The following is a 12821-nucleotide window of genomic DNA, read 5'->3' as shown; positions in this document are numbered from 1 at the left end:
ATTTTATGGCGTACATAACAAGGTGGCTGATCGCAACTTTATGAGTCTATTGGGGTATTAACTGCAAGTGCACAGTCTAATCGCGTAGTTTTAAAAGATATCGATCCCACAGGGACTTAATGAATCGATATACCATTTTTCTAGGGTTACTTCGTAAAGCTAAGGCGGATGATACTTTGATGATTAGGGGGAAAAGTAAAACTAAAATTGGATCTAGATTAAATGTCAAATAATGCGGATATCGGTATGTAGTTCGTCGTAATTAGGGAATCAAATCTTCGTTGGTTTCTCAGTTTTAAAATAAGTCCTTTCATTAGACACTATTGATTAAAAATCTTTTCTCAAACTCTCGCTCTGTTGAATAGACTATGATTTTACCTTAACGTATGCTCTCACTATTTAGTTAAAACTAAAATCACTTTTTGAAAACAATAGAATCTATAGAAACTCTTTTTATTAAAATACTAACCGTTTAAACACCCTCGTCTCAAACTCTCGCTCTGTTGACTTAGATTATATGATTAAACTTAAATGCTTAACTCTCGTCCTCACATTTAACCTTTAAAAATACTTTTTGAAAATGATTAGAATTTAATTAACTCTAAAAATTGCTTTCGCCCTGATTTAAAGTTAATGTCCAATTTACACTGTCCAGATAAAAGCTCAAACTGTCGTTCTATTGATTTTAACTTCTTTATGTCTTTTACTCTCGTACAAAAACTTTGGTATTAACCCTGTAAATTGAGACCATAAAAAGAGTGACTATATCTTTAAATAAATTTAAATCAACTTAGTTTTGATTCCTTTATTCCGCTTACTTTACATACCGATATCTAAGTTTATTTAGCCGGACATGCTAAACAAGCCTAAACAATAATTATGCTTAAATACAGCCATATCAGACAAACAGTATAGATAAACAGCAGTATAGAGCATATATAAATTAAAACAATAAATTAATGAACCTGTAAAATTAATAGAAATCTTGGTTGTTCTCTAACTTCGATGCTTGAACACTCCACCACAAACCGGTTGGATTTGTTCTTCAAAATCTTCGAGCAGACAGGAAAAATAAAAACAAAGAAGTAAAATACTATGATCTAACGTAAGGTTAGATCCAGTAAAAGTTACACAATAGTTTCCGGTGTAGAAACTATTGTGATAAAATTAATTGAATGCCTAAAAATTAAGCTAACAAAAAAAAAGGAAGTAAAAATGCTAAGGTAATAAACTGCTGAAGAAAATATGGAATGCTGATAAAAATATAATGCTGTAAAAATAATGCACGGCGTGGAAAATCTGGAAAAAAGGAGGAGAGGCTTCAGGGCACCACTTAAGGTCTATTTATATTAATCCATCATGTAACCGTTGCACAAAAATTCCTTCTGTAGGTTTCCTCGTGTGTCAACGAGTCAAGCGAAGAAAAAGGTCGAACGTGCTTCTGTTACGCGTCAAAGCCAAAAATATAGGAATGGGGTGTGACGCTCGTCACACCCTGTGTTATGCTCGTAATGCTGAGCAAAGGGGCGTGACGCTCGTCACGCCTTGTGTGGCGGTCGTCACAGCGCTTCAGCGCTTATCCTTGTAGTTGTGGGCTAGGCTTTAGTGGAATGCTTCTTTTTGGAGAATCCTCTTTTTGCGCCCCTTTTCTTTCCTTTTCACACATGCTTCAGTTTATGTTACCTGCTTTAAATAGAAGGGAAATACCAAGTAATATCGAATAATATAAAATAAATCGAATCAAATAATAATATAATTTAATTAAATCGAGTCCAAAAATGTGATATTATTTCATGTTATCAAACTCCCCCATACTTAGACTTTTGCTTGTCCTCAAGCAAGATACAATGTATAAATCGATTTATAATATTAGCCAGATGAAATTTCAAAACACACATCAATTCGTACTAGGTTGCAAGTAAATCTTGTTTAGGAATAACCTGAGTTTAGTCTTAACATCAATAACTACCGTCACAACATCAGATAACCCCACCTTATGCAAACCAGTTCGAGTCATGCTATTATAGCTAACCTAGTTCTTTCACTCTTATTTCACCTGTTTTCATTCTAGCGAAATCACATTAAGCCCTTTATCGTTTCGCGCACATAGTGGAGTAACCGGTTAGTGATTCTGATCCTCTTTCAGCTAGAAGCTCTGGTACATAAGTTGGATAACTTCGTTATTTAGTCCATTGCAAATTGCGGGGGATCGGACCGTAGTCCGCCCTACCAAGTTCAGCACCAGATACCTGCTGAACCAACTCATAATGGATCTTTCATATTATGCTTTTGTAGGGTCCGCAACCTTTGGATTAAATGATCGGGTAAGGATCACCTAACTTGATTAGTGCATTTCCTGATTTTTAATATATTGTTTTTGGGAATCATTCACTTATATTCATCAGCTCTCCACGTAGTTTGCTATTAAGATGGTGCCGACTTCTCGTATAAACTACTCGGGGTTACTATAAGACTAAAAGTGCAAGGAATTGGTATAATAGGTACTTATTCTGATCTAACATGTTGAGGTTTTTAGCATTGAGGTGGTAATAATTTTGTCTTGATTTCACTCAAGTTTTATAAAATGAGCAACCTTTATACTTATCGAGTGTGTTAAGTGTTAAAATTTTTTTTTGTTATGGCTCAAGAAAATTGAGGGGAATAGATAATGCAAAATTTTCACACTAGGGACTCGACTTAAAATAAATATATTTTATATCTCTCTCTCTCTCTCTCTCTCTCTCTCTCTCTCTCTCTATATATATATATATATATATATATATATATATATATATATATATATATATATATATATATATATATATTTATAAAAGGGAAATAATAATGAAAGGGAAAATAAGATACTTGAAAGAGGAATGTTGGAAGAAAAATAATCATAACGGAAACAAAGTTCCCCCCCCCCCCCCCCCACACTTAAGTGAAACATTGTCCCCAATGTTTTAAAGAAAAGCGAAAAGAAAGGAAAAATAAATAAATATGCTCAATTCTGCCTGCGTCCTCTTGTTCTCGGACCCGGTGAGCGTTGACGTACTTCCAAGTCATCAAACCTGTTGAGTAAGTCAGTGAATCGCTGGTCGGTTATTGCATTCCTCGCTTCCTGTTGATGTTGTATCTGGCGCATTAGTTGCATCACTTCGTTATTCTGCACATGCATGGCATCAATAGCATCCATGATGTCATCATTAGTTGCTGGCCTTCTTCTTCGACGACGTCGGGAGGATTGACCAGTTGCATTATCGGAAGGATTAAGCGGGGCTGACTGTTGTTCAGGACCTTGATCACCTTGCTCCATTTCCTCAAACTCATCCGGGGCCGGGTTTGCTTGTGTAGGCTCGGTAGCTTCGGGAGCATTCAGATCGTAGATGAATCGGTCGGGGTTGGTGACATCTGTGAGGGCAATGTTGGGCAAGACAACGCTTGGGACTTCTTGGTTATTCACCATAAGATAATACCTTCCGCCTACCCTATTTTTGATTAAGCGGCTGGAGCGACAATAGCTTATATCCATAAATAGGGGTGGCAGAGATTGTAAATTTTGAAGTCGGTCCCCTAGATTCAGACCAAGTGCTATGGAGGTTATTAATCCTCCAATCACAAAAGGTTGGCGGCCTCTAGCACAAAGGGTACGAATATGGTGAAGTAAGAAAGAAGCGGCGTTTACCTTTGTATCCATTTCAAAGACGCATTGGAGGAAGAATAATTCCTTGGAATTGACTTTGCTGTTGTTGGGTCGACCAAAAATGGTGTTTTGCAGAATGCGGATAAAATACCGGATAGTGGGGTTATGTATGTGTGAAGCAAGTAGTGCATCCCAATTATTGGTTTCCACACCGGGTATTTTTCTAAAGAGGTCGAAGGCGTTTATGTGCCACTGTGAGTTCGGAGGGATTCTTGGGTGGACTTGGCCTCCTACAGGAAAGTGTAGCATGGCACTCAATTGATTCTGGGATAGTGAGTACTCGGTGTTGAACATGCGGAAAGTTGCGGTACCGGTTAAGTACTCGTCTTCACCGGTTGGAGTGGTGTATGAATAAGAACTTAAAAATTCTAAGGTGAGTGATGGGTAGGTAGGTTGATTTTGTGAGCAAAGAAAAGTTAAATCAGAAAGCCTAAGTAGCCATTGCACACCTTGAAGTAATCCTAATTCTTGTAAACAATTTAAATCAGGATACCTGGTAGATACGACACCTCGTTGTTGGAACCGATCGAATTGCTCTCGTTGATAGTTATCGTCTTCAGATCGGAAGATGATATTTCCAAATTGTGGGTTCTCTCCCATATTGATAGGTAGGCTGAAAGAAGGAAAGGGAATGAGAATGTATTTGTATAGAATAGTTTGTTGGAATGATGTGGTGTAGGAAGAAAGGTATTGTAGGTATTTATAGGAAAAGTTTGGGAGTTGGGAAGAGGAGTGGGTGAGAGAAAAATAAATGTGGATGAATGTGAGTGGAATGGTGTAAAGATGTGGGTTAATGGGGAAAATAAAAAGGTGGGGGAGCAACGGTCGTGTCCCCAACGGTCACCAACGTTCACCTATTCTGGAGCTGTCACACTCGTGACAGAAGGTGTTACGGGCGTCATGTGCATTTGCGTGACGGTCGTGATGGCTTGTGTGACGCTCGTCACACAGGTGCTTGCAACGGTCACTGGCGCTCTGCTTACGTGGGTGCTTCATAAATTGTTTTTATTATTATTATTATTATTTTTTGTTGTTTATTTTTAGTTTATGTTTATTTTAATTGCTATTGTAATATTTTTGAATTGCCATGCATGCTATTCTATTACACACCATAGTGTATATATATATATATATATATATATATATATATATATATATATATATATATATATATATATATATATATATATATATTTTAATAGGCAGTGTAAGTAGTAGCATAGTATATATCATCATTGGAAATTTTAGGTGATGCATAAATCAAAATAACATTTAATTTAACCAATAATTCCAATAGCTCCATAAAAATAAACATAATGTAATATATGAAAATAAAATAAAGCATGCGGAAAATAAATCCTAAAATTAAAAATAATGTCAAACAAAACTATAAATCCTAAGACTAAAACTAGCTAACTCCAATTCTTCTAGCCAATTATAGGATCTTTCGCTGGAGGGGCAAATGAATTGACACGGCGGCTCAACTCGAGAAAATGATTTGTCATAGTGCTCATGTATTGCAGAATTTCATGTCCCATCATATTTAACTCTTCTCTCATGGCAGCTTGTTCTGACATCAAAGCTTGAATAGCGGTATTATAATCATTTCCGGGCATATGATGTCTAAGATCAGGTATTGCTGATTCTGCGGACGGGATAGGATGAGGTGGAGAGGCTGCATCATGGTAACCAGTTGGTGTCTGCGGATCAGACTCAGCATAAGGAATCTGGTTGCCAGGAATCTCATAATCGTGGATGGTTTCAACAGATCTAACAGGAGAAGGTATTCCATCCAGGTTGTAAAGCCAATTGTTTCGGTCATGAACACTAGTCATCGGACTAGGCATTGTGAATAGGTAAACAACTTGGTTATTAATTACTAATTCAAACTCTTCAGGTCCCAGATTTCTGATAAATAAAGTGTTGAAAAGGAAATGTATGTTCATAGACTCAATGCCACAAAAAGGGTTCAAAGTAAGCATGGGTTGGCACAATCCAATAGCATTAGCAATCATAGTTATCAACCCTCCTATTTGAATCGGTGCACGGTCATCTTGAATAAGGAGGTCAAAACTCGCCAGCATATAAGTTGCACCATTCACTGGACGGTTCTGGGAAGCACAGAATATTATGAAGAGTTCATCACGTGATACTGTGGTAATGTTTGATCTCTTTCCAAAAAGAGTGTGTGCTAGGATTTTGTGGAAATAGCGAAAAGTCGGGTTATGTATGTTTCCAGAGAGAAACTCATGTTCCTCAGGGTCGTCATTTCCCGTTAAACTTCCCCAAAAATGCTCAAGCTCTCTATATTCAAAAAGGTCTTCTTGGCTCATGGTGCATGTATCAAAAGAAGTAGGGAACCCTAAAAGGTTAGTAAACTCTTGAATGTTAAACTGATACTCCATATTGAACATCTTGAATTGAATGAAACCTCGATTTATTCCTTTTCCATGGTTTGGTAAATAGATCAGGGAACTAAGGAATTCTAGAGTTAGCCTTCGGTAAGTAACAAATTGTCTGCGAATAGGAGTGGTTTCCCACCCTATTTGATTCAGCAGATACAGGACACTATCTCTTAGCCCCAGTACGATCATTGCATCTTCATCAGCATAGAAGGTTGGGTGCATCTCTCTCTCAGAAAGTTCTTCAAATTTTTGTCTCTGAGCTCTCCCTCTGAATTTGATACCCATGCGGTCAATATGTGCCATCAGGTTAGAGTTAACTAAAGAAAAGAAAAATAAGAGTTTTAGTCAGGATTTGGCCAAATGCCGAAAGAAGAAAAGAAGAAAAATTTAATTAAAATAAAGAATACGGAGAATGAAAACTAAATAAAATCAAAAAGAAGGGAATAATCAAAGAAGAAATAAAAATAAAAACTTGTGGGTTGTCTCCCACGAAGCGTTTTGTTTAATGTCGCAAGCTCGACATAAAACTATTAAATGTTAATCTATAAATTCTGAAGACATTACTTCTAAGTGCAGGACTTGCGAGTCTTCATTGTTCTCAGCATAATGATAATGTTTTAGACGCTGCCCGTTTACGACAAATGGTTCAATAGATTTTCCTTTAATTTCTACAGCTCCACTGGGAAAGACATTGGTGATTTGGAAAGGGCCTGACCATCTAGATCGTAGCTTTCCTGGGAATAACTTAAGTCTAGAGTTAAACAATAGGACTACATCGCCTTGTTTGAAAGTTTTTCTTGATATACGTTTATCATGCCATTTTTTCGTTCTTTCCTTGTAGATTCTGGCATTCTCGTAGGCGTCTTGTCTAAGTTCCTCTAATTCGTTTATATCAAGAATTCGCTTTTCACCGGCGGCCTTATAGTTTAAATTTAAATTTTTAATAGCCCAATAGGCCTTATGTTCTAATTCTACCGGGAGGTGGCAAGATTTTTCGTAAATAAGCTTAAATGGGGTTGTTCCTATGGGAGTTTTGTAAGCGGTCCGATATGCCCATAAAGCTTCAGGTAATTTTGATGACCATTCTTTTCTTGACGTAGCGACTGTTTTTTCCAATATCTGTTTAATTTCTCTATTAGGCACTTCCACTTGTCCACTAGTTTGGGGATGGTAAGGTGTTGCTACTCGATGTTTACACCATACTTAAACAATAATTTTTCGAGTATCCTAGATATGAAATGCGATCCACCATCACTGACGACTATTCTTGGGACACCAAATCTTGGAAAGATTATATTTTTAAAGAGTCTAGTTACTACTCGTGTGTCGTTTGTTGGAGAAGCTATAGCCTCAATCCATTTTGATACGTAGTCAACCGCTACGAGTATGTACTTGTTACCGAAAGAAGGTGGGAAAGGTCCCATGAAATCTATTCCCCACACATCGAAAATCTCTACTTCCAAAATGCCCTTTTGTGGCATCTCGTCACGTCTAGATATGTTTCCTGTGCGTTGACACCTATCACATTTCTTGACAGCAGCATGCACATCCTTCCATATGTTTGGCCAATAAAGACCGGCTTGTAGGATTTTAGAGCAGGTCTTGGATGTACTTGCGTGTCCACCATAAGGAGCGGAATGACAATGTTGGATTATACTTTCTACCTCTTCTTCAGGTATACACCGACGAAAAATACCATCGGGGCCTCTTTTGAAAAGTAAAGGGTCGTCCCAATAATAATGTTTTATGTCATGGAAGAATCGTTTCTTTTGTTGGTAGGATAAATCAAGTGGAACCACTCCGGCGGCTAGATAATTGACAAAATCAGCGTACCATGGTGTAACGCATACAGCCAAGGTGGTCTCTACTTGTTCATCGGCTCTATTTTCTTCCAAATTAGCTATAAGTTTATCGTACGAGAAATCATCGTTGATCGATGTTCTTTCTGGTTCCAGGTTTTCAAGTCTAGATAGGTGATCTGCTACTACGTTTTCAGTTTCTTTTTTATCTTTGATTTCCAAATCAAATTCTTGTAGCAACAAGATCCACCTTAGGAGTCTGGGTTTAACGTCCTTTTTTGTTAAGAGGTACTTAATGACGGCGTGATCAGTGTAAACGATTATTTTAGCTCCGACCAAGTAGGAACGAAATTTATCTAGTGCAAATACTACTGCTAAAAGTTCTTTCTCGGTCGTGGCGTAATTCATTTGCGCTTCATCTAGAGTTCCACTCGCGTAATATATAACGTGAAGTTTTTTATCCTTTCGTTGTCCTAAAACAGCGCCTACGGCGTAGTCACTTGCGTCACACATTATTTCGAAAGGTTCATTCCAATCCGGAGTCTGCATTATGGGCGCGGATATCAATTCTTGTTTAAGTGTTTGAAATGCTTCTAAACATTTATTGTCGAAGATGAATTCAACATCTTTCATTAATAATCTGGTTAAAGGTTTAGTTATTTTAGAGAAATCTTTAATAAATCGTCGGTAGAAACCGGCATGTCCTAAGAAGCTTCGTACTTCTCTCATAGTTTTCGGAGGTTGAAGGTTTTTGATTACTTCTATTTTGGCTTTGTCTACTTCAATTCCTCTATTTGATATGATGTGTCCTAAAACAATTCCTTCTTGTACCATAAAGTGACATTTTTCTCAATTAAGTACTAGGTTTACTTTTACATGTCGTTCTAGAACTCTTTCTAGGTTTTCAAGGCATTCTTCAAAACTTTGTCCGCATACGGAAAAGTCATCCATAAAGACTTCCATGATGTTTTCGAGAAAATCGGCGAATATTGCCATCATGCACCTTTGGAAGGTTGCAGGAGCATTGCACAAGCCAAACGGCATTCGTCGATAAGCGAAAGTACCAAAAGGACATGTGAACGTTGTCTTTTCTTGGTCATCAGGATGAATTGGTATTTGAAAAAAACCTGAGTAACCGTCTAGATAGCAGAAATGAGAATGCTTGGCTAGTCGTTCTAACATCTGGTCTATGAATGGTAAAGGAAAATGATCTTTTCGGGTTGCTTTGTTTAGCTTTCTATAATCAATGCACATTCTCCATCCCGATTCAATTCGTTTGGTTATAGTTTCTCCTTTTTCATTTTCGATCACTGTTATACCTCCTTTCTTTGGTACTACGTGTACAGGGCTAACCCATTTGCTATCGGATATAGGATATATGATACCTGCCTCTAATAACTTCGTTACTTCCTTCTTCACTACCTCACTCAGGATCGGGTTTAGTCTCCTCTGATGTTCCCTAGAAGTTTTACAATCTTCTTCTAGCATGATGCGGTGCATACAAATAGAAGGACTTATCCCTTTAAGATCGGTGATTTTGTATCCTAGTGCGGTTGGATATTTTCTTAAGATATGTAGGAGTTTTTCAGTTTCGAGTTTTCCTAGGTCTGCATTGACTATCACTAGTCATTCAAGTTCTAAGTCTAGGAATTCATATCTCAGATTTTTGGGAAGTGTTTTCAGGTCGAGGGTTGGTTTCTTAAGGCATTGCGTAGGATCCGATGTTATTGCTAAACATTGGTTCAGTCTGTCTTCTACACGACAGTCAGACAATTCATCATTTTCTAATTCTGTTTCTTTTATGCATTCATCGATGATATCCATGAAGTAACATGTGTCTTCTATTGCAGGTGCTTTCAAAAATTTGGAAAGAATGAACTCAATTTTCTCTTCTCCTACTTCGAAAGTGAGTCGTCCTCGTTTTACGTCTATGATGGCAACGGCAGTTGCTAAGAATGGTCTTCCCAATATAATGGGGGTAACTTCATCTTCTCTTATGTCCATAATTATAAAATCGGTTGGGATGTAGAATTGACCTATGCGCATGGGAATGTTTTCAAGAGTTCCTATGGGATATCTAACGGAACGATCTGCTAATTGCACAGACATTTTAGTTGGTCTTAATTCTCCCATTTCAAGTCTCTTGCATATGGACAAGGGCATAACACTGATACCGGCTCCTAGATCGCATAGAGCTTTGTCTATGACAAATTTTCCTATATGACAGGGTATAGAGAAACTACCAGGATCTTTAAGTTTAAGAGGCATATTCTGGATTATTGCGCTGCACTCAGCAGTGAGTGTAACGGTTTCGCTCTCTTCAAGTTTCCTTTTATTAGAAAGAATTTCTTTTAAGAACTTAGCATATGAAGGCATCTGTGTAATAGCTTCTTTGAAAGGAATGATGACGTTTAATTGTTTCAGTAGGTCAACAAATTTCTTAAATTGGTCTGCGTCTTTGGTTTTAATTAGCCTCTGAGGATAAGGGATAGGTGGTTTGTAAGGAGGTGGAGGTACATAGGGTTCTTTCTTTTCTACGGTTTCCTTATTACACTCTTCCTTTTCCTTAGGTTTACTTTCTTCCTCAGTTGACTTTTTAGAGTTTTGGTTCTCAATTCTTGGGTCGGACGGTCCTTCTACCTCTGTTCCACTTTTTAATATAATTGCATGAGTGTGGCTTTTCGGATTAGGTTGGGGCTGTCCAGGAAATGTACCAGTTGGGGCAGCAGTAGGCGCTTGTTGTTGAGCTACTTGTGAGATTTGTGTTTCCAGCATTTTGTTATGGGTAGCCAGGGCATCTACTTTACTTGCTAGTTGTTTAATTTGTTCGTTAGTGTGTACATTCTAGTTTAAGAAATATTTATTGGTTTGCTGTTGAGAAGCTATGAAGTTCTCCATCATGATTTCCAAATTGGATTTTCTAGGAACGTTATTGTTAGGTGTAGATGGGGTCGGCTTTTGATATCCAGGAGGTATAGCTGGGGCTTGACTGGGAGCTTGTCCTGGTGTGTATAAAGCATTATTACTCTTATATGAAAAATTAGGATGGTTCTTCCAGTTTGAGTTATAGGTATGCGAGTAAGGATTTCCTTGAGCATAGTTCACCTGCTCTACTTGGATTCCTGTTAGGAGTTGACAATCTGTAGGAGTGTGACCTTGAATTCCACAGACTTCGCAATTTTGAGTTACGGCAACCACAACGGCTGGAGGTGATACATTTAAACTTTCAATTTTCTGGGCAAGAGCATCCACTTTTGCATTAACATGATCAAGGCTACTTATCTCGTACATGCCTCCTTTTGTTTGAGGTTTTTCTACCATTGTTCTGTCGCTTCCCCACTGATAATGGTTTTGGGCCATGCTTTCGATAAGTTGATAAGCGTCAGCGTAAGGTTTATCCATAAGCGCACCACCACCAGCGGCGTCTATTGTTAATCTTGTGTTGTATAAGAGACCATTATAGAAGGTATGAATTACTAACCAGTCCTCTAAACCATGGTGTGGACAAAGTCTCATCATGTCTTTGTATCTTTCCCATGCTTCGAAAAGAGACTCGTTATCTTTCTGTTTAAATCCATTTATCTGGGCTCTTAACATAGCTGTTTTGCTTGGAGGAAAATATCAGGCAAGAAAGACTTTCTTCAACTCATTCCATGTGGTGACTGAGTTGGAGGGAAGAGACTGAAGCCATCTTCTAGCTTTATCTCTTAACGAGAAAGGAAAGAGACGAAGTCGAATTGCCTCTGAAGTGACACCATTAGCTTTAACAGTATCAGCGTATTGAACGAATACGGATAAATGAAGGTTTGGATCCTCGGTAGGATTTCCAGAAAATTGGTTCTGTTGCACTGCCTGCAACAATGAAGGTTTAAGTTCGAAGTTGTTTGCTTCAATTGCGGGTGGAGCAATACTCGAATGCGGCTCATCTTGCGATGGAGCGGCGTAATCTCGAAGAGCACGAGCTGGTTCTGCCATCTCGGGTATCGGCGATGGAAGAAGATTTTAGAGATCAGGAATTTCGATTGGAGGAAGATTGTTTGCAGCACGATACTCCCGAATTCGTCGTAAGACTCGGAGATATCGTTCAACGTCGTTGATTCGTAAGTAATACGGATCGCCTTGTGAGCGAGTGTGTGGCATACAAATCAACGAAAAAGAAGGAAAAATAAAAATTGCCTTAGTCTCTACAGCGTAACAGAAGAGTTACGATATCGACTAAATAAAAGTCCCCGACAACGGCGCCAAAAACTTGATCGCGACTTTATGAGTCTATTGGGGTATTAACTGCAAGTGCACAATCTAATCGCGTAGTTTTAAAAGATATCGATCCCACAGGGACTTAATGAATCGATATACCGTTTTTCTAGGGTTACTTGGTAAAGCTAAGGCGGATGATACTTTGATGATTAGGGGGAAAAGTAAAACTAAAATTGGATCTAGATTAAATGTCAAATAACGCGGATATCGGTATGTAGTTCGTCGTAATTAGGGAATCAAATCTTCGTTGGTTTCTCAGTTTTAAAATAAGTCCTTTCATTAGACACTATTGATTAAAAATCTTTTCTCAAACTCTCGCTCTGTTGAATAGACTATGATTTTACCTTAACGTACGCTCTCACTATTTAGTTAAAACTAAAATCACTTTTTGAAAACAATAGAATCTATAGAAACTCTTTTTATTAAAATACTAATCGTTTAAACACCCTCTTCTCAAACTCTCGCTCTGTTGACTTAGATTATATGATTAAACTTAAATGCTTAACTCTCGTCCTCACATTTAACCTTTAAAAATACTTTTTGAAAATGATTAGAATTTAATTAACTCTAAAAATTGCTTTCGCCCTGATTTAAAGTTAATGTCCAATTTACACTGTCCAGTTAAAAGCTCAAACTGTCGTTCTATTGATTTTAACTTCT

General features: G+C 37.8%; 1 non-coding gene across 1 annotated transcript; it reads left to right on the top strand.

The window, feature by feature from the left end:
* The first annotated feature begins 11394 nt into the window (after window positions 1-11394).
* On the top strand, window positions 11395-11501 carry LOC127077968 (small nucleolar RNA R71). The gene has a single exon (XR_007787725.1). It is a non-coding gene; the product is annotated as a small nucleolar RNA R71 (small nucleolar RNA).
* Window positions 11502-12821: the final 1320 nt, after the last annotated feature.

Source organism: Lathyrus oleraceus, chromosome 4 (assembly GCF_024323335.1).
Source record: "Lathyrus oleraceus cultivar Zhongwan6 chromosome 4, CAAS_Psat_ZW6_1.0, whole genome shotgun sequence".
In the NCBI taxonomy this organism is placed as follows: Eukaryota; Viridiplantae; Streptophyta; class Magnoliopsida; order Fabales; family Fabaceae; genus Lathyrus; species Lathyrus oleraceus.
Note: the sequence above shows the minus strand (reverse complement) of the source record. Positions and strands in the feature narration are given on the sequence as shown.